The sequence below is a fragment of the Uranotaenia lowii genome, chromosome 1 (assembly GCF_029784155.1).
Source record: "Uranotaenia lowii strain MFRU-FL chromosome 1, ASM2978415v1, whole genome shotgun sequence".
NCBI lineage: Eukaryota > Metazoa > Arthropoda > Insecta > Diptera > Culicidae > Uranotaenia > Uranotaenia lowii.
Window position 1 is genome coordinate 179,921,012 of NC_073691.1, and position 27,467 is coordinate 179,948,478.

The window sequence follows — 27,467 nt, forward strand, 5'->3', positions numbered from 1 at the left end:
GCCAGATATAAGTTGAGATCTTACGAACTTATCTTGGTCTTCAGGACTATAATCGCATAGCCGCACTTTTTCAACAAGTCTTGAGTGAAAGGAGACCATCGATTCGTCTACGCTCTGTCGCATTTTTTGGAACGATTCATGCTCCGTTGCCGGGTCTGTCATTGAAACAAGATGTGTTTCGATATTTCGGACTAGATTGTTATAGCAATCTGGCGCCTCGAAATCCGGCATTAAATTGAAGGCATTTATTATCCGTTGCAGTTGTTCACTCAAAGACAGAAACAGCAACTTTCCTAACTGAGAAGGGCTTTGAGCGTTACTCAGTGAAGCCACTATTTTAAAATTCTGTATAAAACGGCGCCATACCTCCCAAAGTTGCCCTGTCGGAACATCTTCCGGAAACTTTTTGACATGCCCCCACCGAATGCCATGTGATGAATCCGCGGTGGGTGGGGAAGGTATCGGCTCAGTATCATTATTAACCCTTGAGTTGGCTTTCAATTGTGGTGTTGGCTGTGATTCTACTTGAGTTGCTGGAGAAATTTGTTCTTCTCGCTGGTATGTTGCCAAAAATGTATTTAGCATTTTACTGAACAATTCAATTTGTTCCATTCTGTCACCTTTAGTCGAAGAGCTCGTACCGCTTCCTAGTAAGCGATCAACTTCAGGTGTATTACATCCAATATTTCCTTGGGTACCGTGTTGGGTTTTGTCCATAGTTTGTTCCGGGTTCGTGGGCTCTCTATTTGACAACTCCAAGCTTCTGTAGGCGTCAGTTTCTTCAATTTCTGAGTCACTTGAATCGCTCCAATTTACGCGAACAAAGCGTCCAGGCTTAGGCATTTTGAAAAGTTGCGCTGGAAATAAATTAAACAACATAATATTGAATCACTTTTAACATCAGATATCGGTAAATACTTTGGTGCTTTGATCATTAGGTATCGACAAATACTTTGGTGTTTCGTTCATCAGGTATTGACGCACACTTGAAACGAGTACATTTAGGTAACAAAAACCATGGTATATTTATAGATAGGTTGTGCCATATGAACGAAATTCAGCTCCAGCCTCATCCAGTAGTTGCGGGATTCAACCTTGCTATCTAAACTTCGGATATTCGCTGGATTTGTAAAATCTATAATCGGTATCTGCCGAGCTTTTGAGACTAAATTTCCAATGTCCTCCGGGGTTTTCCAGCCAATAGTGGGTATCCGTCAAACTATTCGAGCTTAGTTTTCGGTATCCGCCGGGTTTGTCAAGTTAGTAGTCGGTATCCGCCGAACTATCAAAGTTTAACCTAAACTAATCTGCCTAAACTTATCTTCCGGTATCCACCGGATTTGTCCAATTAATAGTCGGTATCCGCCGAACTATTAAAAGTTAATCTTCCGGTATCCGCCGGATTTTTCAATCAATAGTCGGTATAAGCCGAACTATTGAAACTAGTCCTCCGGTATCCGCCGGGTTTTTCCACTCAATAGTCGGTATCCGCCGAACTACTGAAAACTAGTCTTCCGGTATCCGCCGGGTTTTCCACTCAATAGTCGGTATCCGCCGAACTATTGAAAACTGATCTTCCGGTATCCGCCGGGTTTTTTCACTCAATAGTCGGTATCCGCCGAACTATTGAAACTAGTCTTCCGGTATCCGCCGGGTTTTTCCAATCAATAGTCGGTATCCGCCGAACTATTGAAAACTAGTCTTCCGGTATCCGCCGGGTTTTCCACTCAATAGTCGGTATCCGCCGAACTATTGAAAACTGATCTTCCGGTATCCGCCGGGTTTTTTTCACTCAATAGTCGGTATCCGCCGAACTATTGAAACTAGTCTTCCGGTATCCGCCGGGTTTTTCCAATCAATAGTCGGTATCCGCCGAACTATTGAAAACTAGTCTTCCGGTATCCGCCGGGTTTTCCACTCAATAGTCGGTATCCGCCGAACTATTGAAAACTGATCTTCCGGTATCCGCCGGGTTTTTTCACTCAATAGTCGGTATCCGCCGAACTATTGAAACTAGTCTTCCGGTATCCGCCGGGTTTTTCCAATCAATAGTCGGTATCCGCCGAACTATTGAAAACTAGTCTTCCGGTATCCGCCGGGTTTTCCACTCAATAGTCGGTATCCGCCGAACTATTGAAAACTGATCTTCCGGTATCCGCCGGGTTTTTTTCACTCAATAGTCGGTATCCGCCGAACTATTGAAACTAGTCTTCCGGTATCCGCCGGGTTTTTCCAATCAATAGTCGGTATCCGCCGAACTATTGAAAACTAGTCTTCCGGTATCCGCCGGGTTTTCCACTCAATAGTCGGTATCCGCCGAACTATTGAAAACTGATCTTCCGGTATCCGCCGGGTTTTTTCACTCAATAGTCGGTATCCGCCGAACTATTGAAACTAGTCTTCCGGTATCCGCCGGGTTTTTTCACTCAATAGTCGGTATCCGCCGAACTACTGAAAACTAGTCTTCCGGTATCCGCCGGGTTTGGTCAACTAATAGTCGGTATCCGCCGAACTACTAAATTTTAGCTTCTGGTATCCGCCAGAATTTTCATCGCATCAATTTACTAGACGCGATTTGCTAACACCGACCGCCATTTTGAAAATCCAGCCGAAACGTGACCTAAGATTTCTGCGGCACTTTCAAACTGTTGCCAAGGGAATCACCAATGTGAAATCCCCTGTCCTGTCACGGTCGCCAAAATGTGAGCGCCCTTCCGGAGCCCATGAAGTATCCGGAAAGGGCCGACTAGTTGGCTTCTGTTCCAGGGAAAATCTTACCTGGTAATCGGATTTCCAAGAGCAGGACGCGACCGTTGAGCTTGACGACGAACGACTGAATGCGCTTCGCCAGAGGGAGAGAGTTGGACGAAAAGTGACAGAGCGCGAAAGTATGTATGAATGCTGGCAAAATGGGTTGCCAGCTGACGATGTTAAACGTGTTTAGTATAATTCTTAAATGGCATATATCCCACACTAGGTTCTCCGACTTTCACAGTAAGTAGGCGAGGAGTGAGCGGGGCTCTCAATGAGTTTGTTTATTTTTTGCTCAGCTTTTCTGGGGTTTGTTGGTGAACAAACTTCATGAGTTCCGTATAGTTGCATAGCCTACATAGAAAAAATGGCTGAATCGGGAATTCGTTATTCGGGAACACCTCCTGAATATATAATCACCTTGGCCTATACGTTGCATCTCTCTGGTGCCATCTATATGTCAAATGAAAGGGCTAACTTTGCTGCCCATAGTGGCAGAGTTTCGTTTCTGTGCAGTTTGTGTACATTACGTTGTGAGTGGCATTATTCAACATATTCAAACACCTAAAACCGCTCGTAATCAACCGGAAAGTCCATAAATCGATACCTAGAGACCAGAGACACCGAGGAGACCGATCTGGAGACACGATCTGGACGACCAAGGTCGGTGAGAACTCCAAGGTTGAAAAAGATTATACGAGACCGGACGTGCGCGCCGTTTGCGACGACTTTCCGAGACGTCTGAAGCTGGTTCGATCAGAGAAAGGTGGCGTAATTCCGAGATATCGTCTGTGAAGTTTCTTGATCAGTTACTGAATAAAGCTATGAAAGTCAGATTCTGATATTCTTCTTATTCTTTGAAATATTGAAATTTTTCTGTGTGACCGGACTTTTTTGTCACCCTGTAACATCGTATTGCAGATCTGAAGGGTTCATTTGGAAGCTTTAGGAATTGATGTTTTTTCATAAATTCATTTAAAAATTATATTTTAAAGTATCAATTTCAGGTAATTTTTTTTTGCCTGTTTGAAAAAATTTTTGAAGAGATTGTATATAAGACACACCCATGAAGAATAACGTAGAATGACAGCTTTTTTTCATACCTTTTCACGAAAATATAACTATTTTTTTACGAGTTTGTTTTGTGGATGGTTTTGTGCAAAAACGGTGCGACTGAGTGGTAACCACAAAAAAATCTGTTGTCGAAGTCGTCTCGTTGGTGCGTGAATGTTGATGTTTTGTAGCAGTTGTGGGCAGTCTACGTTATTCATTAACAGGTCAAATACAAACATTCTTCGAATGTATGCCCGCCTGCAACGAAGGGTTTCGAGGGATTATAAAGCGCATTGCTCTACGTACGGTGGTAGTCTAACGACATCATTCCATGGCAGTCGTCGGAGTGCATATCTTAAAAACTTCTTTTGAACCCTTTCAATCCTGCACCGGTCCAAAAGTATGTAACCATGTGAAAGTTACTGTTCAAGATTACTAGGATTCGTCGCGGTAACGTTAAATCTAACGCTAATATTTAAATGTCGAGGAAGTGCTAGTGATTCAGTGGAGAGTGAAACGGACCAGCCTTTAGACCTCAAACATCCCGGACGCAGCCCAGCAGCATAAAAGTGACAGGCAGGAGCTAGCATGCAACAGAGGGCAGCATGAGCGTGCTATAATGGAGCAGGGCCGCAGTAAGGATGAAAGGATCACGAAGCAGGATGCGAGAGAAAGGGTCAGCGACGCAGGGAGGGGCGGTCATCGGTCGGGTATGAGGGGCATTGTACTGGTCCAAAATGGCCATTTCATGGTGCAACGCGGAGAAAGACAGGTTCAATGCTAAAAGTTTTCTCTCGGCAAATAAAACCATCGCTGACGCTGTTCTAAAAGTTGAAGTTAAGGCGCGTTAAGCCAAACAGCAGTTCGCACCGTGAAAACCGATTTTAAGTGTGCGTGAAAAACCGGCCAGGTAACCGTACAACCCCGTGGATACCTATATACCCGACCTGACGCCATTTTGCTTCCTTCCACTGTTCACCAGAACCCCGAGGTTTTAATTCGGAGTTTGCACCGCTCGTGTTCCTCCAAACTCCTCTAGAGGCCTACCAGAAGTGCCTCCGAGGAACCCTAGCAGCCCGCCGTAGCTACTTGGTAAGCTCCACCCCACCGTGCCGGAGTCTGGCGCTACGAACCCACCTAAGCCACGAGTGTACCTCCTTCAACAACTACGAGGAGACACGGGACATCCGACGGCGTGAGAAGGGGTAAACCAAAGACGAAGGGCCCGAAGCAGAAGAGTAAGGTAGGAGCGTTTATGCACAGTCACTTGGGGATAGTTGGAAAATTTGTCGACAAGTCGGAATAAAGGTTGGCGAGCGAAGCTCGAAATTGTATTGCTAGCGTTTCCTTGCAGTTGTTAATTTGCGAAAAGCCGACCCTGGGGCTCATTGAAGGGGGGGTCTTAGTAGTGCTGGGCAGTAGCCGACCCAAGGTTACACTTTGGCGTCCATCTAAAGTAGTTTCGAACTTTTGATGTGCGAGGGAACGCTTGGAACTTCCAATTACTGATTCCGCTGCAGAATTCTCTGGGAAAACATCCGAGGCAATTCTGAACCCTTAACTTGTGTTCAAAAAACGATAATCGAAAACTTGTCGACGATTTTCTTCAACCAAAGAGGGGTCTTGGTTCGTTCTTAACAAAGAAAGTGTCTTACCATCCAACAAAAGAGATTCATCATTATTACCTAGAAAAATTTTCACGCAATAGATCAATTTTAAATACCGGAATACTTTTCAAATCCTAATGTTGATTTTCGAATAGGGGCAGATCAAAAAAACAAACAAATACAAAACCTTTATTTTACACTGTGATACTTATGATTAGCTAATAGATTTTAAACTGTTTAATTATATAGTTGTGTTTTCATTCGTGTCGGTTTTTATCTATTTTTTAATTTGTGTATCAGTAGTGTAAATTCAGTGTTGCGTTTGTTAATTATAGTATATAGGTTTCCTGTTAATTAATTGCTTCCTGATCAATCATAGTGTATGCTTAGATTTTAATTCAGTTTAACTTATTGTTGCATCGCACAAGATGGAAATGTCACACCTAACCTTACAGTACTATGGTATGAATGTAGCACATCTAACCGTAGATGAGCTAGAATACGAGTTGCGTATTCGGAACGTGTCGCTATCGCCTCAGAGAAAACAGCAAGAAAGGTCTTTGCGCATGCTGCTGAAAGAAGAAAAACATAAAAGCATTATTCATCAGTTTGAAGGTTCATGGGAAGAAGAGCTCAGCACCTGTGAAGATAAAATTGCGAGCATCAAACTTCACCTGGAAGGTAGGAGATCAAAGAAAGCACCAGAACAATCTTACAAAACTAGGTTGGTTCATTTTTTCTTCCGGCTAAATAGACTCCGCAGCATAGTTACCAATGAAACTGATTTACAAAACATAGCCGAAGTGGCAGCAGGTATTGTAAACTTGTTCAGTGTTTACTTTTCTTTGACCTCCCACCTCCCAGAAGTGAGGAAAGCAGAGATGGACATTGTAAATGCTAGTCTCAATAATCTGCTTCAAACTGATGAGGGTGCTGAAGCGCATCCTGAAACACCTATCGACCTAGAGGTGGAGTTGCAAACTGAACCAACTGATGGGACTTTAGCAAGTCCACGTCAGGAGGTGAATAATCCTAACCCAAATAATTTCGCCTTAGAAGAAGGGGCAGTGGGTGGTCCTTCTGTGGGGGTTTCATTGACCGACCATCAAGAACTTGTTAGACAAAACCAGCAAATGATGGTCATTTTAGGAAAAGTTTTAGAACGTCTACAAGTCCTTGAGGTGGCCCAAAATGAAACTCGCTACAAAACGGCCAACAGCACAGGGATTGAAAAACCGAAAAATGCGATGAGCTCGGAGAAAGCCTCCAAATCCTCTCAGAAAGATCCTGTTGATTTCCTAGACTGGATAAAACAGAAAAACGAATCGCTTAGTAGTGTTAGGACTCAGGATGAAAATATTAAGAAATCTGAGTTAGTACCCGAAAGTAACAAAGAACCCATTCACACAAATATGAATGGAAGACGTTGGCCCATTCATAAATGGAAGATCGTTTATGATGGCATGGACAACGGCCGCAGACTGAATGAGTTTCTTAAGGACGTGGAGTTCAACGCCAGGTCCGAAGGATTTTCGGCTGAGGAGTTGTTCCATAACGCCCACCACCTTTTCATTCATAAAGCAAGATCGTGGTTAATGGAAGTCAATTCCAATGAAGAATTGGGTTCGTGGGAAAATTTGGTAAAGGAATTGAAAGCGGAATTTTTACCGTACGACGTCGATTTTGTCCATGAACGACAAGCAGTGGCCAGAAAACAAGGCCCAAGAGAAAAGTTCCAAGACTTTTACTTGGACATGGTCAGGATCTTTAGGAGCATGTCTCACTCTTGGGATGAAAAAAGAAAGTTTGATGCACTCTTCCGCAACACGCGCGAAGATTGTCGAATAGCCACGCTTGCCGCGAATGTAGACAATATTGCCAAAATGAAAGAGTTCGGCAAAAAGTTCGACTCAATCAATTGGCAATTATACAAACGTCGTGATATCCGGTCCGGTACAAATATGATCGAGGAACTTGGTGAAAATAGGCGCCACTTCCAGGCCAATAATAGAACCTCAAATGCTCACCAAAATAAGCCTCCAAATAAACATTTCAATTCCGGTTTCGATAAGCAGCCTCCTAAAAGAGAATGGAAAGGAAAACAGTATGATAAAGAACCATTACCACAAATTAAAATCTTCCCAAAAGAAAACCCAAAACCAAAAACAAATGACTTCCAAAACCCTGGTCCTAGTGGTGTAAACAACACGAACGCGCTTCGACGCATCGTGCAAGCCTACATCCCAGTTAAAAGGAACACATGCTTCAATTGTCACGAGCCTGGGCACAACCATAACGATTGCCGGCAGGAGAAGAACATCTTTTGCATGAGATGTGGTTTTCCAGGATTCGTCGTTTCAGAATGTCCGTATTGTGAAATAAAAAACGGGCCGGGGACTTCTCAGTGAGGCGAGATAGTCAGCAACACTCCACAAGACCTCACCCAGTCGCCAGCGCGGCGGAAATACTCAGCAATCTAGGCTATTCGCAGGTGATCGAGGAATGCACCGAGGAGGAAGAGATAGCTTCGATGCTCATCACCCTCAGTGACGATCCTAGGCCATTTGCGAAAGTCGAGATCCTGGGTGTTTCTGTTGTTGGGCTTCTGGACAGCGGAGCAGCCAAAACGGTATTTGGTGCAGGCGGAAGAAGAATTGTAGAGTCTCTAAAATTACAAATAAAACCCACGAAATTATCACTTAAAACAGCTTCCGGTCAAACGTTAAACGTCTTGGGGTACTGCGATGTCCCGTTTACTTTTAACAACGTTACAAAGATCTTGCCGGTAATAATAGCTCCAGACCTTAACCGAAAATGTATTCTCGGATACGACTTCTGGCAACGTTTTGGCATTCGGCCAACAGTTACCCAAGAAATTGAATCATTAGAAAGAATGGTTGAGAATGAGAATCAGAAAGAAGTAATTAATGAAGAACAAAAGATCAGATTGGAGGAAGTTAAAAAGCTTTTTCTGGCGGCTGTGCCAGGTCGGCTAGGCCAAACGGACCTCCTTGAACACAAAATTGAAATGAAAGAAGAATTTCTGTCAGCTAACCCGGTGCGAAAGAATCCGTATCCGTGGAGCCCAGAAATTCAGAAAAAAATCCACGCAGCCGTCAGAAAAATGCTAGAAGAGGGGGTGATAGAACCTTCCAATTCTGAATGGGCACTTCCGGTGGTACCTGTGAGTAAGCGCAATAGTGAAGAAATCAGGTTATGCCTAGATGCGCGAAAACTAAATGAGCGAACAAAAAGAGACGCGTACCCGCTTCCACATCAAAATAGAATTTTGAGCCATCTGGGACCGTTTACTTTTCTATCCACAGTCGATCTCACTCAAGCATTTCTGCAAATTCCCCTGGAAAAAGAATCTAGGAAATATACAGCGTTCTCGATTCCAGGCCTCGGATTGTTCCAGTTTTGCAGGCTACCATTCGGACTGGTCAACTCAACAGCGACCCTTTCCAAAGTGCTCGATCGCGTTTTAGGGTATGGCGCCTTAGAGCCATCGATTTTCGTATACATAGACGATATCGTAGTGGCCAGCCACACGTTCGAGGAACACCTGGAAAAACTCACCGATTTGGCAATTCGATTAAGAAATGCCAACCTACAAATAAACGTCGAAAAATCAAACTTCTGTTGCTCTGAGCTACCTTATCTAGGCTATGTCTTAACCAGAGAAGGCTTACGACCTAACCCGGATCGAGTCCAAGCGATCCTGGGTTATGAGGTCCCTACTTCAGTGAGAGCACTTCGTCGATTCCTCGGTATGATTAATTACTACCGCAGGTTCATCGACAAGTTCAGCCAACTCACTGGACCGCTCACTGATCTACTTAAAAGCAAACCAAAAAAAGTCCAGTGGAACAGAGCAGCAGAAGAGGCGTTCACAGCCATCAAAGAACGGCTTATTTCAGCACCAGTCATGGCAAACCCTGACTTTGCGTTACCATTCTCAGTGCAAACCGATGCCAGCGACATCGCTATTGCAGGAGTGTTAACGCAAGTTCAGGGCGGAGAGGAGCGTGTGATTGCTTACCACTCTGAGAAGCTTAGAGGGGCGGAGTTAAACTACCACGCAGCCGAGAAGGAGGGATTAGCGGCGCTCCGCTGCATCGAAAAGTTCCGAGGGTACATCGAGGGAACGCGATTTACTCTCGTCACCGACTCATCAGCTTTGACCTTCATCATGAAGGCAAAGTGGAAATCGTCCTCTAGGCTTAGCAGGTGGAGCATCACCCTCCAACAGTACGACATGGAGGTGAGGCACAGAAAAGGGAAGGACAACATTGTGCCAGACGCGTTGTCACGCTCCATCGAAGCCGTTGACATAAACCAAGACAAGTGGTACACCAACCTTCGAAAATCTGTGGAATCAAATCCAGAAAATTTTATGGATTTTAAAATTGATAGTGGAAAGCTTTACAAGTTTGTTTCAGCAAGGTCTGATTTACTAGACTATAAGTTTGAATGGAAGGAGTGCCTTCCAGAATCATCTCGCCTACGGGTTATAAGAGAGGAACATGATGATAATCTGCATATTGGCTTTGAGAAATGTGTGGATAAAATTAAAAGGCGTTACTATTGGCCAAGAATGTCGGCCGACATAAAAAAGTACATCGCTAATTGCGAACCATGCAAAGAGAATAAACATTCCACAGTCTCTACAGCTCCGATGATGGGAAAACAACGAGTCGCAACCAAGCCCTTCCAAATTGTTGCAATGGATTATATTCAGTCACTTCCCCGGTCCAAGCAAGGTAATGCTCACTTACTGGTAATAATGGACTTGTTTTCCAAGTATTGCCTGCTTGTACCGGTGAAGAAGATTGCTAGCAGTAGTCTTTGCAACATTTTGGAAGAGCAATGGTTTCGTCGACTCGCTGTTCCACAAATTATAATCTCGGACAATGCGTCCACCTTTTTATCAAAAGATTTTCAGCATTTACTAAAAAAATATGAAATACAGCATTGGGCCAACGCCAGGCATCGCAGCCAAGCAAATCCGGCAGAGCGCCTCAATAGAACAATAAACAGTATGATTCGTTCGTATGTACGTCTCGACCAACGCCTCTGGGATACAAAGGTTTCAGAAATGGAATGTGTACTTAACAACACCGTACATAGTTCTACAAAATTCACACCCCACCGTATAATTTTCGGCCACGAAATGGTGACCCGAGGCAGCGATCATCGCTTGGAGAACGACGACGAAAGTCAGCAGAACGAAATAGAAAGGATGGAACAAATGAAATCCATCAGCAAAAAAACGTTCGACATCGTCAAGACCAATTTAGAAAAAAATTATAAAAATGTACAAAAACAGTACAACTTACGTCACAAAAGATATGCTCCGACCTTCGACGTAGGACAACGGGTCTTCAAAAGGTCCTTTAGGCAGTCGGCTGCAGGTTCGTCTTTCAACGCCAAGCTGGGGCCGCAATATACCCCGGTCGTCATCACAGCCAAAAGAGGAACGAGCTCATACCAGGTCGCGAATATGCACGGCAAGGACCTCGGTATATTCTCAGCATCAGACCTAAAAGCATAAAAAAAAACAATATTAGTAAAAAAAAAAAACAAGAATTCTACGTCAGAAGTAAACATAATTGTTCGCAAGCTGCGGGCTAGTGTGTTTCACAACAAATACTTTCGTAAACAAAACAGTCTGAAAGTATTAACAGTCCAAAAAAAAAGGTCAACAAGTTACACAATAAACTTTATCTGGCAGCAAAAATATTCTTCATGTTATCGGTCACAAAAAAAGATAACGATGGTGCAATTTCAGTAGAATCCAATTGGATTCGGCACCAGCTATCAACCCAGGTTGATTGAGCTGCATCTGAAGCATATGTGTGAGAGTTCGTAAATTCTAATAAGAATTCTCAACATAAGCTTTTGGGTGATCGACACAATCAAATGGAGGTAGCACATATGAAAAATTCGATTAACCACTACTACTTCAAGGCACTGACCTTGACCTAGAAAAAAAAGGCAGCTGACCTTGACAAAAAAAACCACATGGCACAAGAATAGCACCGTTCACACTGCATATTTGAATGCACTTACCTGTCTGAATCCATCGTTTTTGTTGGTATGCACCCGGGGATTTATCGTCTGAACATGTCAGCGACAACTGTGGAGAAAGAAAAATAACGAAAAAGCCATTAAAATTGTAGGATCAGACTTCCCACGGTTAGTACTTACAAGTTCAGTCCGTAAATTCCTGGTCCGTTGCATGATTGTCACAAATTTTCTCACAATGACAGTTCTTCAAAGCAGTGTTCCCATTCGAAAATATTCATTGATCATTTTAGCTCTAATAGGGCTGGGCGAAACGCCGATAGAGTAACGTACTATTTTGCGTGTAATGTTTGTTACGGTTTAGTTACGGTGGTACGTTTTTGATGTTCATTATAAATAATTTTTTTAACGCGTTTAGTTTTAATCTTTTTTCATTAGTTTATTTATGTATTCCGGAATAAAACTAGTGCACTAGGTAACAGAGTAAAGTTTTAAGAATTAGTTTGTAAATTTTAAAGAATAATAATTAGGATAGGTCGTTATATTGTGGTATAAAGTAGTTTAAAGGTAAATAATTTTGCAATGCTTCCCGAATCTCTTAATGTTGGTTAGTAACTAGTTGCCGTGGATACGCTGGAGACCGGAGTCGAAAGACGTTGATGGTCAGTAGAGGCCTGGCCTTGAAATAGAGAGGAGTTGGCTCGCCAACGATGATAACTTATGACCCCGTTCCACAACAGGCACTATGAATTGGTTTCACTTCCTTAATGAACCTATCTCGATCTTTTCGGAGGTTGGAGGAATTCCGAAGCGGGTTTTTTGGTTAAAAAAAATAGAACGCAGTCAAGTTCGGTTTAGAGTCCGTCTGGTTCAGAGCTATGTGTTTTAGTATGGCGGTTTCTTGCGTGGTAATATGAAAAAAAATATTAGCTTGCTAATATTTTTTTTTACCCGAGCTGGAGGAGAGTGTAACCATGTGAAAGTTACTGTTCAAGATTACTAGGATTCGTCGCGGTAACGTTAAATCTAACGCTAATATTTAAATGTCGAGGAAGTGCTAGTGATTCAGTGGAGAGTGAAACGGACCAGCCTTTAGACCTCAAACATCCCGGACGCAGCCCAGCAGCATAAAAGTGACAGGCAGGAGCTAGCATGCAACAGAGGGCAGCATGAGCGTGCTATAATGGAGCAGGGCCGCAGTAAGGATGAAAGGATCACGAAGCAGGATGCGAGAGAAAGGGTCAGCGACGCAGGGAGGGGCGGTCATCGGTCGGGTATGAGGGGCATTGTACTGGTCCAAAATGGCCATTTCATGGTGCAACGCGGAGAAAGACAGGTTCAATGCTAAAAGTTTTCTCTCGGCAAATAAAACCATCGCTGACGCTGTTCTAAAAGTTGAAGTTAAGGCGCGTTAAGCCAAACAGCAGTTCGCACCGTGAAAACCGATTTTAAGTGTGCGTGAAAAACCGGCCAGGTAACCGTACAACCCCGTGGATACCTATATACCCGACCTGACGCCATTTTGCTTCCTTCCACTGTTCACCAGGACCCCGAGGTTTTAATTCGGAGTTTGCACCGCTCGTGTTCCTCCAAACTCCTCTAGAGGCCTACCAGAAGTGCCTCCGAGGAACCCTAGCAGCCCGCCGTAGCTACTTGGTAAGCTCCACCCCACCGTGCCGGAGTCTGGCGCTACGAACCCACCTAAGCCACGAGTGTACCTCCTTCAACAACTACGAGGAGACACGGGACATCCGACGGCGTGAGAAGGGGTAAACCAAAGACGAAGGGCCCGAAGCAGAAGAGTAAGGTAGGAGCGTTTATGCACAGTCACTTGGGGATAGTTGGAAAATTTGTCGACAAGTCGGAATAAAGGTTGGCGAGCGAAGCTCGAAATTGTATTGCTAGCGTTTCCTTGCAGTTGTTAATTTGCGAAAAGCCGACCCTGGGGCTCATTGAAGGGGGGGTCTTAGTAGTGCTGGGCAGTAGCCGACCCAAGGTTACAAGTATCAAGATGTCAGCTTGAAGTGCTGCACAGTCCACAAGTGATCTAATAATTCGGTATATTTTAAGGTCGTCTGCGTACATCAACTTCGAAGATTTGAGTGTCCAAGCAAGGTCGTTAACGAAGAGTATAAAAATGAGTGGACCTAAGTGGCTTCCTTGAGGGACGCCGGACGGAACTTCGAATGGCTGAGATCTGATTCCTCGTAAGTTCACAAATGCTTGGCGTTTCGTCAGGTAAGAATACAGCCACGATGTGGACCTCGACGGGAAACCAAAGCGTGCGATTTTTTTTTATTGCGAGCTCGTGCGGTACTTTGTCGAATGCTTTAGAAAAGTCCACGTAGATAGCGTCAACTTGTTGTTTTTTGCTCATAGCCGAATGCAGTGTATTAGAGTAGCACAACAAATTGGAAACAGTTGATCTTTTGTGCACAAACCCGTGTTGATATTCTGATATTATCGGTTTGGCGGCGTTGTACAGTCTTCCATACATAATTTTTTCGAAAACCTTTGATAAACAGCAGAGTATTGAGATCGGTCTGTAATTTGTCACATCATGTAAATTTCCTGATTTGTGAATAGGAGTTACAGCAGCCATTTTCCAAACACTAGGAAAAACACCATCAGTAAGCGATCGATTGAAAATTAAAAATTATCCGTAATGGCTCGGCGATCGAAGCGGCAATGTTCAGTATGAGAAACGGAGAAATACCGTCTGGACCGGGACCTTAACCGACAAAAGACAAAACTTCATGTTGGGTGAGAATTGGCTGAGGTAAAATGACGTCGAAGCTGGGCAATGCTTCAAGGTATTCGTTAGAGGCAGGCGGTGATTGTGAAGTGTGGACGCTTTTGAAGAATTCGGCGAACAGATTAGCGGATTCGGCAGTAGTTTCAGAGGAATGACCTTCAAAAGTAGCTCGCGATGGAAAAATTGTTGGAGTGACGTCGAGATTTGACAAACTTCCAGAAATCTGACGGGTCATTTTTCATTTCTCTCTCCGCTCTCCATATTACGGATGTATCTCTTGAAAACAGTATAACGTAGCTCGGAGTATTCGCCTTCCTTTGTTACAAGTTCGGTTCTGTTCGCATCAGTTTTATTTCTGAAGTATTTTTTGCGCAACTTGCGTAATTTATTTCTACAGCAACGAAGCTCAGCATTCCACCATGGTTGCTTGTACAGCTGGTATCGGAGCTGGCGTTTTCTTGGAGTGTGAAGCGCGACTGTCCTTAGCAAGTGTTCGAAAAAAACGGAAACAGCATCGTCAGGGCAAAGACTGCCTAGAAGGTGCAGCCAATCGATAGATGTTAGGGCTTCAAGAACGGGTACAGAATTACATCTTCTAAAGTCAAGATCGATACGATAGATATCGTTGTCAGTTGTGGCATTATCATCGGGGCAGTCGATAAGAATCCCATAAGGTCTGTGATGTCGGTCCGTTGGTAAAATGGAAATTGGCGGGTCCAAAGTTTCGGTTACTTCAGGTCTGTTTGTAAAAATCAGATCGAGAACTCTACCGTTCACGTTTTCTCTGGAGCATATCTGAGCAAGGCCAACAGCTAAAGTCGTTTCTATAACTGCGAGTTCTTGATCGGTTGATGCATTCACAGGAATGTATCCGTTGGTGATTTAATCAAATGTCCACGAGAGATTCGGGAAATTATAATCCCCAGCGGTTTTGTTTCCAAAACACAGTTTGTTAACCATGCCTCTGCCAAATGTTGGGAATTTTATAGTAGCAAACTCTTCATCTTAAAATATATTTTCATAAACTTCTTAATGGCAAACTCATTTAATAGTTCTTCGTTATGTGTTTTTTTTCCAAACCAGTATACCATGAATAGTTGAAAAAAGTGTGTTAAAGCCAAAACCTGTGAACCGATCTAGTTTGTTGTTCCATGGATCAGAAAGTGAGTGTCGAAGGTTCCAAAGGAATTTGTTAGCCATGGACCACATAGAGTAAACACGCCTTGACTATGTTGATGGCTCATCAGCTGGGAGTGGATGAATTTTTAACGAGACCCTGCTTAAAGTTACAACCAATAATGTAAAGCATGATGTTTTCATACCTGAAAAGCTGACGCTCTCAAAATTTCATGTTGTGGAGATTGTAGGCCAAACACCGCAACATGGCTCTAAAATTTATACTCTATCCATAGAGATTGATTCTTTCCTCTTTTCGACACGAAGGAAAAATCGATACCGTTTACAGCAGAAGAGGGATGAATGATTAGATGTCACACTTCAGGACGAGCGAGTCGATGGACAATGGCGAATCCAAAACGACGATTCCCACAGAAGCAGCTTCACCCAAGTCAATCTTCGTTTACGGAATCACTCAGTCAAGATGTCAATCTTCTCCACTGGATTGGGGGAAGTGGGTTTTAGAATGGTATTTTCCCCAAACGGTGCATTAAGTTGCGTGGGGGTAAATTGAACCAAGCCAGATGGGCCATCAGTTGATAATGACCGATGAAACTGTTTAAAAATGAAAATTTGATTTATTTTGTTCATTAAAGAAAATTTTTACCACGCGATACTAGTTCAAAGTCACTGCACCCTACAGTGGAAGCGCTCCGAAGCATCCGGGTGGAACGTTCCTGGTGCAAACGAAACTATGCTTTTCTTGCCCCTCCAAGAAGGGAAACTTTCTTTGCGGTAGCATTCGAAAATCGTTCCAGTAGTGGCACTGACAAAACGATGGACAATGAAGATGCTAATGATGCATATAATTGGAGTATTTTGTCAGTCATCTACGAACGAGTCCCAGGAGCGAAGCGAAAGGAAGCGGGTTAGAAAGTAATGCACTCGAATTTATTAAAATGCTTAACAGGCTTTCGTTCCCTATCGTTTAACTTGGTTTCCAATTTAATGGTGTTAATCGAGGGAAAAGTTATCCTTGAAGTTATAGCGAATCGTTTTGTTTTCCATAGTAAGGTCGGAACCAAAACCAAATTCTTCTTTTGTCAACCCTTACCATTTTTCTGGAAGACCATAAGGAAAAAATAAATAAAGATTAAATTTCATTAAAAAGTGTATTAACCGAAGCAAGATTTTTAGCCAAATTTTTTTCCTCAAGATAACACCTGATCTCGACGTATCACGCATTTTAAATTCATTTTGCATGAAAATTAAAATTTCGTTTTTTCCAATTACCTTTGGACCCTACTGTTATTGTCGCGATTTTACGAATTTCAATTCAGAGATTCACTCAGACACGTCTGTCACTCACAAGAATAGATCAATGACTGACTTCGTTTTGTTTGTTTTGCCAAGTGTTGCCAAAATAACTAACGTTGCCATAGATTTTTTTTTCTTACTTTATAAATCTTCAGTGATGCCGATTACCGAATACAAGTATATTTTTTATTAAATTTGATTTATCTTCTACATATCCTTCATCTCATTTCTACAAGTAGAGATGAGATGAAAGATATGCATAAAATAAATTAAATTTGATAAATATAAAATGAATAGTTGTATCCACCAACACTGAAGATATATAAAATAAAATAAATGTCTATGCTAACATTTGTTATTTTGGCAACACTAGGCAAATAAACAAAACAAAGTCAGTCATTGATCTATTCTTTTGAGCGCCAGACGTGTCTGAGTGAATCTATGAATTGAGGTTCGTAAGATTTTTAAAATCACGACAATGGCGTGGTTGGTGGAATAAGTACAGAGAACGCAGATTTTCAAGGCTGCTACAACAAAAAAAAATTGTTTCTGCCTCGGCCTCCGGTAGAAAGACGTATTGGCTCAAGCGCAGATTTTTAAGGCTGTTGCTACGATGGTTTTTTCATGATTCGGCCACTGGTAAAAAGACGGATTGGCTGAGGGAGCACAGATTTTTGAAGGCTGCGGCTACGAAAAAAATGTTTTTGATTCGGTCACGGTAAAAAGACGGATTGGCTCAATGAGCGCAGATTTTCAATGCTGCTACTACGATTGTTTTTTTTATGTCTGGCTCTGGTAATTGAAATGGCTATTGCTCAGAATGTTTTTGGATGGTTTCAGCTTTGGTAAATAACACGGCAGAAAAAGTACAGATTTTTAAAAAAATAGTTTTTGCTCAGAATGAAATGTAAAATTAAGAAGAAGTTTATTTGTAGAGAAAAACAAAAATACAAAGCTTTTCTTGAGAAAAGAGGTGAGAAAGAATGCAATGTAGGGATGAGATGAAGGATATGTAGAAAATAAATAGAGTTTTTATATAAATATAAATAGAAAAAAATAGAGTTTTTGTATATAATATAATTTTATATTAATAAAAAACAAAATTGAACTTTAGTGCAATTCGGCAACACTGAAGTAAATGGAACTAAAACTAATTTCTATGCCAACGTTTAATATTCTGACAATAAAAGGCAAAACAAACAAGACAAAATCACCCGTGCAATCAAAAGTCCCATAAATCGAGTACAAAAAAGCTTACTCAGCCCCATCACTGATATGAAGTACGTTCTATGCAACTCAAAAATTAAGTTCTTATTAATACTTTCAAGTTCCAAAACAAGTCCTAATGACCTTCTATCAGCTTCCAGCGGCCTTTTTATTCAGCTTCCAAAGAATCGTAAATTGAGCAAAAAATTCTCTCGTTATCTCAATTGCACCTTGGCCTCGATTTATTGCATCTGAATGGTCACTAAAGTATCAAATTACTTATTGAAAAAAAAACTTGCCCGGCTTGGGGATCGAACCCGGACCTTTGTGGTGACAATCGAACACTCTACCACAAGACCACGCCTTGATGTTGTTTTATCTGAAACTAAATCTGCAGGCACACCCGCTCAACAAGACAGCCAGCCAACCAGGAAGAAAGAACCTCAATGTACTTTTTATGACTTAGTAAATCCCGTATTGAGCACATTCGTGCCCTTTATGTGACTTAAGTCCCTTACAACGTAAATATAAAATAATTTTGCAACTTTCAAGTTCATTTATGAGTACATATAGTTCACTCATGGGCATTGGGCAAAATAAGTCACATACAGCGTACATATAAATCACATTTTCAACTTTCAAGTTCATTAATAAGTACATAAAGTTCACTCAAGGGAATTGGGCAGTTAATTTTCTTTGTCAGCCAATATATTACTTTCAAAGCCTCCATTCAAGTAAACATGTGACTTTTGGTTGCTTGGACAGCCATTGATCTATTCTTGTGATCACCGGACGTGTCTGAGTGAATGTCTGAATTAAGATTCTTAAGAATCTTGATATCACGACAGGTTGTTGTATGAATTAGACATTCCCTGTTTTTGCCAAGGGGTCCTTCATATTAACCGATTTCAATTTTCGCAAACGTTTTGCTAGTTAGTTGAAGTATAAATAGAACAAAAACCCACTTAAACTTTTATCCTCTGCCTTAACAACATAACATCGAATACATAAATATGGTTGCAAGCGAAACAAGATTTATTTGGAATCAGCTAGTAGAACTAGGATTGGTCGATCTTGGATCGATCCTTGGAAGATCGATCTTTTCAACTCCGATTTTCGATTTTTTGGATCGATTCTTTGGCCAGGAAAAAATCGATTAGATCGGTTTATTTTCGATCCGATCTTTCGATCTTTTTTTCCCATTTAGGGAAAATAAGGTTATAATGGCTACCTTAAGGAGGACGCTTATTTAACCATAGGAAACAGCAATAATTTGTGAGTTACATCATTGTTATAAACGTTTGAAAATGCGTTTTAAATTTTTGTGCCGAAATCTGAAAACCAGTCACTGCAGGGGCAGTATAAGCACCATCAATCGGGGCACGATGAGCGTTTTCTGCCGTAGAATCTAGCAGCGAATATAATTTGATGAAGTCAACTGAATTATAGAGCTGCAGCTTGACTAGTTTATATCTGACGATTTACCAATTGGTAAGGTGTTGGAGAGAAAATCAGAAAACTAGAGTCCGATTACTGGTCAAGCCGATTTTTTTTCATTTAGCATTCATGATCAGTTGAAAAATAATTTTAAATTATTTTATTTATTTCAATTGAATTTCGAAAATTATTTCCAAACCTTGTGAATTGGGTGAAAGGTGTTTGTGATCGATAAGGAATAAAAAATTTGCTTAAATTTGCTAATCTTAAGAAATAATAGCAATTTTCCAAAAATTCCTTTGTTAAAAAAAATGAGTTTTTCTATTTTTCCCGCATATTTTTTTCGAAATGTTTCACATTCATTCAAAAATCTAAATAAAAATAGCTTGAAATAATTACGCTTAATTTCTAAAATATTTCTTGTTCTTGTCTTTTTTGCACATTTTTGAAAAAATGCAGTTCCTTCTTGTAACAAATAGAAAAAATCGATTAATCGGAGATCGATCTTCAAGCTCCGATTTTTTAGATGGATCGATCCCAGAACCGTTTATCTGAATCGATCTTGGAGATCGGTCTTTTCCCGAAGATCGAACAATCCTAAGTAGAACCATACTTTTCAGAAAAATGCTTTTCAAATGCTTACATAAATATAGAGTTGCGACCAAAGCTGTACGAACAGATCTGGGGTTTCAAGGGCTTAACAAACCCCCCTTCCCCCCTTCTCCTTGTGGAGATTTTTTCCAAGAAAAATTTTCAGTTCAAGAAATGTATCTACCGTTATTTTTATTTACATAGTATTCCGTCTCACGACATAACTTGACGAACATAATTCCTAAAATTCACTCGGTCCATGGCAACCGTTCTCCAATTTCTCGGGCACCCCACGTTCGCCAGATCACGCTCCACTGGGTCTAACCACCTCGCTCGTTGCGCCCCCGCTCGTCTTGTTCCTACCGGATTCGTAGCGAACACCTGTTTTGCAGGACAGTCGTCCGGCATTCGCGCAACATGTCCCGCCCAGCGTATCCGGCCAGCTTTCACCACCTTCTGGATACTGGGTTCGCCGTAGAGTCGCGCGAGCTCGTGGTTCATCCTTCGCCTCTACACTTTTTTTTACTATTTTTAAATACCTTTTGGGATCAAGTAATTTCCCTGTACTAAGGTAGATACATTGTTTACGCAGACAATGTATCTACCGTAGTACAGGGAAATTACTTGATCCCAAAAGGTATTAAAATGAATGTAGTCTCTCTAAGCGTAATACATTTCATTTTACGACCCAACATTCAAACAATGAATTGTCAATTTTGAGTTGCAATTCCACCAAATTGTTACTTTGAAATTCAAACTTTGACACTAAAAAAAACCCTATCTCGTCATTAGAATAGGTTCTATTCAAGAAATGTAACCGAATGAGGTTCAGAATTTTAAACCAACTATTTTAACTTAAAAATTCAGTCATCAACAAGCTGGCAGTCTTGTAACAGGCTTTCACTTTTCACGATATTCAACAGTTTTAGCAAAAAAAAATATCTAAAACTTAATATCCATTACTTTATAGCTAATCACTTTGATTATAAATCATTTATGTCTTTACAAAATTTATGCTGAGTTGATTTTTTTTAAACTAATTTTGGCTTGAATTTTATTTTGGAATTACTTTTGAAAACAGTTAAAAAACATTTCATAAATTTTTGTATTTTTTTGACAAATAATAAAACATCACAAAAGTTTTGAAAAAAGGTTTATTTATTGAATAAGATTAAATTTTCCAAAGACAGCAAGTAATTTTGACTTCTGCAAAAAAAAAATCAAAGCAAAATTTGAGCCGAATTGTAATTTAGAAATTTTATAGAGCAAAAGTCAAGACGTATTGCCTTTTCAACAAATTGGTCATATGAAATGAAACCCGTTTTTTAAGCCTTAATGTGTAATTTCAAACCTTGGATTAAAAAGAACTGTTGCACGACGGTTTAATCAGTCAATTTTATTATTAATTCCTTTTGAAATAATATAAAATTTCAGTGTTAGACTATGTCTGGTTATTTAGTTGAAATGAACTTACAGTCAGTGATTGACCGTCTAGCAACTCGATATAAACTTGGCTTAAGCCGTTGGTTCAGTGTCGTAACAACCTGTAACATTTTGAGGTTAAGTTCTCTTATTGCATTTAACATATTATATGAAACCTCACCGTGTAGTTATTTCGAATTTCAGCAGTCGTCTGCTTACTCAAAGCGTACCTCTCAATTACAATGTTGGGTACTAGATTATAATAATTAGGAATTACTTGTAGTGAAAAGTTTCTGATAATGTAAGATCTGCTTACCTATCATGAATTCAAGCACTTACTGCGGAAGGCACTGACGAAACTGATAGCGGAAGGGCTAATTATCGGCTAATAAATCTTCGTAAACTGGCTAATTAATCGGCTTATAAATCTTCGTAAACTGGCTGTTCACTTCGTAAACTACTTAAGAGCATAAGTCACCAAACCGAGAAATGCTGTGTCACGTTTTCTGCTACGCTTGTTTCTCAATCTTCGCTGTCGTGTGTCGAGATTACTGACGTTCCGTTGCTGTACCTGTCAGGGGTGTTGCTGTAGGCGAACTTGTTTTCACTTCGTTTCGTAGTTGATAGGGGAGCGATGGGTTCAACGTTGGCTCGGTGCGAGTAACAAGAACTAAGAACAAATTCAGAATCAGTTTTTGTTTTTCGAGAAGGTTTTTTTCCATCATTTGTCAATGATGAATTTTCTCTTAATGTTATTAATATTTTAAATTATAAATTCAATATCAACAAAAGATGATAGACAAAATTAGACAAAATATTCGAAATCAGTACTAAAAATTCATCTAAATCAGTCTTAAAAAAAAGGGCAACAAAAATGCTGTTCCCAGAAGATATCAATTTAATTTTATAATTTTTATTTTCTAAAAGTTGTTTATTTATTCAAATTGATGAAAATATTAGGATTCTATATGTACACAGCAAACATTTGCCTTTGGATTTTTGCATTCATCGTTATCTTCGGAATGTCTTTTTCTTATTTTCATGTAAACAAAAAATAACATCGTGTCATAAACAGAATTTATTGCAGTGGCTTGAAAGGCTTAAATAATTTGTCTTCATTCATTCGCCTAGATTCATGATGTTATTATGCTCAAAGTGTGAAATGAATTACAAAATATTCAAGTGAAGATGGAGCCCCATTTTATCATAATAAAGCTGATAAAAACATGACCAAAATAGTCAATTGACATTCTTTTTTGAAAATTCGTTTGATTTTTTCCAAGGACTAGGGCCTTGGAAATATAATTGGAGATATGATCTGGTTCTCTGGAACTTTTAAGTGGCTCAAAAACAATCAAGTTTTGTTTCTCAGTTTCTTTCAAAAAAAAGAAGTATTGATCGGAAAATAGCAGAAATTGAAGGAGGAGGATGCAGCCGCCCCAGAATACAGATTAAACAAAGTAAAAGTTGGAAAAACTGATCAAAATCATGACTGAAAAAAGTGATGAGAGGTGAAATTAAATTTTTCAAATGAAAATAATAAACTCTCTGTTTGCAATATTACTACAACTCTTTTCTCTTAATTTGTATCACTTTGATGTCTTTGACAAAGTTGTAGCTAGGTTGATTGTGATCTTATTAGATCATGTTATTGACGTATGGAGTTAAAATAACACTAGAGATGAGAGAAGTGTTTTAACAGTGATTATTATGATTTTGTCTTTGCAAAAATCACTACGACGGTAAAAAATCTTTTTTAAAATAATAAAATGTTCTACAACCCCCGATGGATTATTTCAAATTTGGGCTCAAATCATAACAAAAAGTCCCAGTTTTCGAATGGTGCAAAAATAGGTGAAATTGTTCTTACAGAGACACCGTGCCTACTATTTCGAATTTTGTATTCGGAAAACATAATTTACTTGAAATACGGTGAGCCCAAATTTTTATTAAGAAAAACATGGTACGTTTCACATATTTTTATTATTTTAAATCTAGTTTTGTAAATTAATTTTTTAAAATTTTCGAAAGGTGATTTGAAGTAGCAACTTAAAAATTTAATTTTACCTGGCTGTGTTAACTAAATGCCAGCGGCTTTGGCGTAGTGGTTCGAATTCAAGTCATCTACACCAAGGTTCATGAGATCGAATCCCGTTTGTTCTGGAACGAACGAGCTCCACTGAACCACCCTAATACCAAAAAGGCTCAGTAGCAGCATCGCCATGCTGCTAGCATTAACGGTTGGCGCTGCGCGCCAAAATATCATCGGTTTTCCTCGGGCCTCGGGTTTTCCGAAGGGTCCAGCCAAATCCAGCCCAAGGCTCGGTCTCTTTTTCCAACCAACCACCATCGGAGACGGTAACAAGTCAGCGGCCCTTGGGGCCAGTGTCAGAGGCCTTTATAGCCATTGTCAGAGGTCTAAAGAGACCAAAGTATTTTGTCGGAAGTCCTTGTAATTAGCTCTTAGTTGTAAAGTTAGTAAAAATACAGTCCACTATAAGAAGTTTGTTATGTTGTATGAAAGAGTGTGTACGGTTTTATTATTTTATCTCGGAATATCTGATGCTATCGATCCTGCCACCGTTCATGGCATACATAGTACACTTTCTGTGATCTGGTGGCTTTAACGTTTTGTAAGATGCTGGCCATCAAAACTTCGAAAGATGTACGCATAGAGTTCAGAAATAAAGATCTCTTCGAAGTCTTCACTAATTTATCTCTGACTTTGATCACTTGAATTAAAAATAAATATTTTCTTCATTTTTTTTTAAATAAAAATGTAACATCATTTAGGTATTTGTGATTAAATATATTTTTCAATTCATGATTAAAATTATGAGAAAAAAAATCAATCATGATGACAGGAAATTTACATTCATCTACATATTATTATTTTGCTTAACAATTCTTAATCTTGGATAATCACTGATTTGATCTGAAATCTATTTTAGAACTCGGATTCAACATTTCTTAAATCTTTTGTTATATGTATTTTATTTATTCTATTTCTGTGCACTAATAAAAATCAGTCCGAAGCCTTAAATTCTGGCTTAATTAAATTTTTAATTTGTATTCTTTTTCTGGTGCTTCGGAAGTATTGATTCAAAATTTGTCAACAAGACTGATTTATTTAACAATCTTTGCAGATGCTTCCAATTATTTACAGAAATTAAACTATCCTATTCTAGATTTGAAAACAGATTTCGAAATATTAAAATCAAATTCACTAGCAACTTCATTAAATCTAACACAACATACATCTAAAGGGTTGTTTTGACCGTATTGAGTTCGACGATGAGAGAGTCTCAGCAATTCCTGGGATCGGGTAGTCCTCAGAGGAGCATTAAACGGTAGAAGTGATAACAGTTCTGGACAATCCACGTTATTCTGCAAGATATCGAAAATGAAGAGTCGTTGTAAGAATACGCGCCTTGATGCCAGCGTCGATAGATTAAGTAGCAAGCAACGTTGTTCGTAAGGCGGAAGTTCAAGGGCGTCGTTCCAAGGTAGCTGGCGTAGCGTATCTGACGAAGCATCGTTGCACTCTCTCTATTTTTTTCGATTGCACCGCCTGATATGGTGCCCAAATTTGCACTCCAAATTCGATAATGCTACGCACAAGAGCACAATACAGTGATTTCAGACTGTAGAAGTCACTAAAAAACTGCGTGTTCCGTCGTATGAAGCCAAGAACTGTGAAACTTTTGACTACTGTCGTGGAAATATGCTGGGAGAAGTTGAGCTTGTTGTCTAAAGTGATGCCAAGGTCTTTGACGACCGATGTGCGATTCAAGTTAGTCGTTGACATTTTGTACTCGAAAGTGATGGGACTTCGTTGTCGAGTGAACGTGATGGTAGTACATTTGGTAATATTCGGAGCCATGCCGTTTTGATGGCACCAATCTAGCAGACTGTCAATGTCCTTTTGGAGAGCGCAGCAGTCGACTAACGAAGAAATAGTTCGGAAAATTTTGAGGTCGTCGGCGTACAGCAGTTTTTCTGACTCAAGAGTAGCAGTCAAATCGTTGATAAAGAGAAGGAATATCAGAGGTCCCAGGTGACTTCCCTGAGGCACTCCCGAGGTAATTTTGAAAGGTTTCGAGTAAACAGAGCCCAGTCTTACGAAAGCAGTTCGGCCTACAAGATACGAGGTTATCCAATTGCAGAGCCAATCAGGAAACCCCAATCGCCGCAATTTTTCAACAGCCAAATCATGCGGTACCTTGTCGAAAGCCTTACTCAGGTCTACGTACACGGCGTCAACTTGTTTACGTTTATCAAGCCTGTCAACTAATTTCGATACGTACGTCATGAGGTTGGTGGTCGTCGATCTTCTTTTCATGAACCCATGTTGATCTTCAGAGATTGTATGTCGCACAGTTTGGTACAGCACATCATAAACGAGACACTCAAAAAGTTTTGGAAAACAGCTGAGAATCGATATTCCGCGATAATTTTCTGCTTGGTGTATGTTCCCAGCTTTATGAATTGGAGTAATTGAAGCAGTCTTCCAGATCCGGGGAAATACAGCCTCCTCTAGCGATTTGTTGAAGATTATCGAGAGAGGGATGGACAAAGACTCAGCGCATTTTTTTACCACGAGCAGTGGGATGCAATCCGGGCCTGGACCTTTCGCTTCGTCCAATGAAGCCATCTTATGAAACACATCGTTAGGAGAAAAGTTCAGCATACTTAGGTTGAAATCTCGATCCTGCAAACTACTCAAGTATGATTCTGACAAAGGTGGTGAGTTATTACTTAACACACTCTGAAAGAATAACGAGAATAGATTTGCAGCAGCATACGGTGTCTCGGCGGTGGTTTCGTTGTATTCGATGACTTGTGGTACACCCTGAGTACCCTTTCGTTTTCTGATGTAAGACCAAAATGATGCAGGATCAGAACGTGCATTGTCCTGAATACGATTCATGTATTCTCAAAAACTCCTCACATGCATAGAGTTATAGGCGCTCTCTAAATCACGTAATTCGTTCAAGCGATTCATGCCATCGTCGTTGTGGATTCTTTTCCTTGCTTTTCGAAGTCGGTTGCGTAGATTACGTAGTTCAAGATTCGACCAAGGTTGGCGCACTGCAGTACGTGCGTTCGTTTTTTAATTGGGACAGCATCGCGAAAAACTTCGTTCAGTGTGTTGTAAAATATTTCCACCACGTGATCGGTTGAGCCACTTAGCATATCTTGCCAATTTATTGCAGCCAAAGATTCGCTAAGCGATTCAAAATCGCATCGCTTAAAATCAAAATAAAATTCTTCCGGTAATTGTGATTGTGAGTCATCTTCGCATAAAAGAAGCATCGCCAAAGGCGGATGATGCGAATCGACGTCAAGCAATGGCATCGATGGTTCAAAAATATTAATATTGCTTACGTCGTTAATAAAAACTAAATCAAGCATTCTCATGTTGTTGTTTTCAATGTGGTTCATTTGTTGCAGCCCCGAGGATAAAACAGATTCGACGAGTATAAGCTCTTGCTCACTGGATGCATTTACGGGTAGATAAACGCACAAATCATCATCAAAAAGCCATCTCAGGTTAGGCAAATTGTAGTCCCCAGCCACAATTAGCTTATCACGTTCGCTTGCAAGTGTACTGATTTCATGAAGACAATCAGCATGTCGTTCGTAAGCCCACTGTGCTGAGTTTGGTGGTAAATAAATTGCACATACAAAGATTGAGGCGCTATCGTTGAGTACTATACGAACGACAATTTGTTCAATATCGTTGGTGCCATTTGTTTTTACTAACGTGCTACACACTACCAAAAAAATCTGTGAAATTACATCACATATGATGTAAATAAAAAGAAGCATCATATATGACGGAATTTTCCGTGCAAGTTGGATATTACACGCCTGTAAAATTTGCCGACGTGTAATTTAAAAGTGATGTAATGTTTACACTTCCAATTGGATTTTTTTGTTTACTTTTTAGTAATATGATTCAAAGAAGATTTCTCAATAAAAAAAAACAATCTTTTTGTACACACCAGATTACATTTATTTTAAACCACTTTTGCCACTTTTTTTGATCTGCCACTTTTGCCAACCATGGCTACGATCGTCACCATTTCCATCTGGAAGAGCCTTTCCCGGAACGTACTTTGCGAATCTGTTAGAATTAAAACAAATTGTTTGAAGCATATTTAGCTTTATCTAACCACTTA

The 27,467-nt window shown here is 40.4% G+C and overlaps 1 long non-coding RNA gene across 2 annotated transcripts; it reads right to left on the minus strand.

Moving 5' to 3' along the window:
- Nucleotides 1-5,620: 5,620 nt before the first annotated feature.
- On the minus strand, nucleotides 5,621-11,653 carry LOC129743737 (uncharacterized). 2 transcript variants are annotated; one of them, XR_008736672.1, is made up of 4 exons: nucleotides 11,622-11,653; nucleotides 11,484-11,550; nucleotides 10,751-10,953; nucleotides 5,621-5,980 (listed from the first exon to the last, which is right to left on the minus strand). It is a non-coding gene; the product is annotated as an uncharacterized LOC129743737 (long non-coding RNA). The 2 variants fall into 2 exon arrangements; XR_008736671.1 differs by having other exon boundaries at nucleotides 5,621-5,983.
- Nucleotides 11,654-27,467: the final 15,814 nt, after the last annotated feature.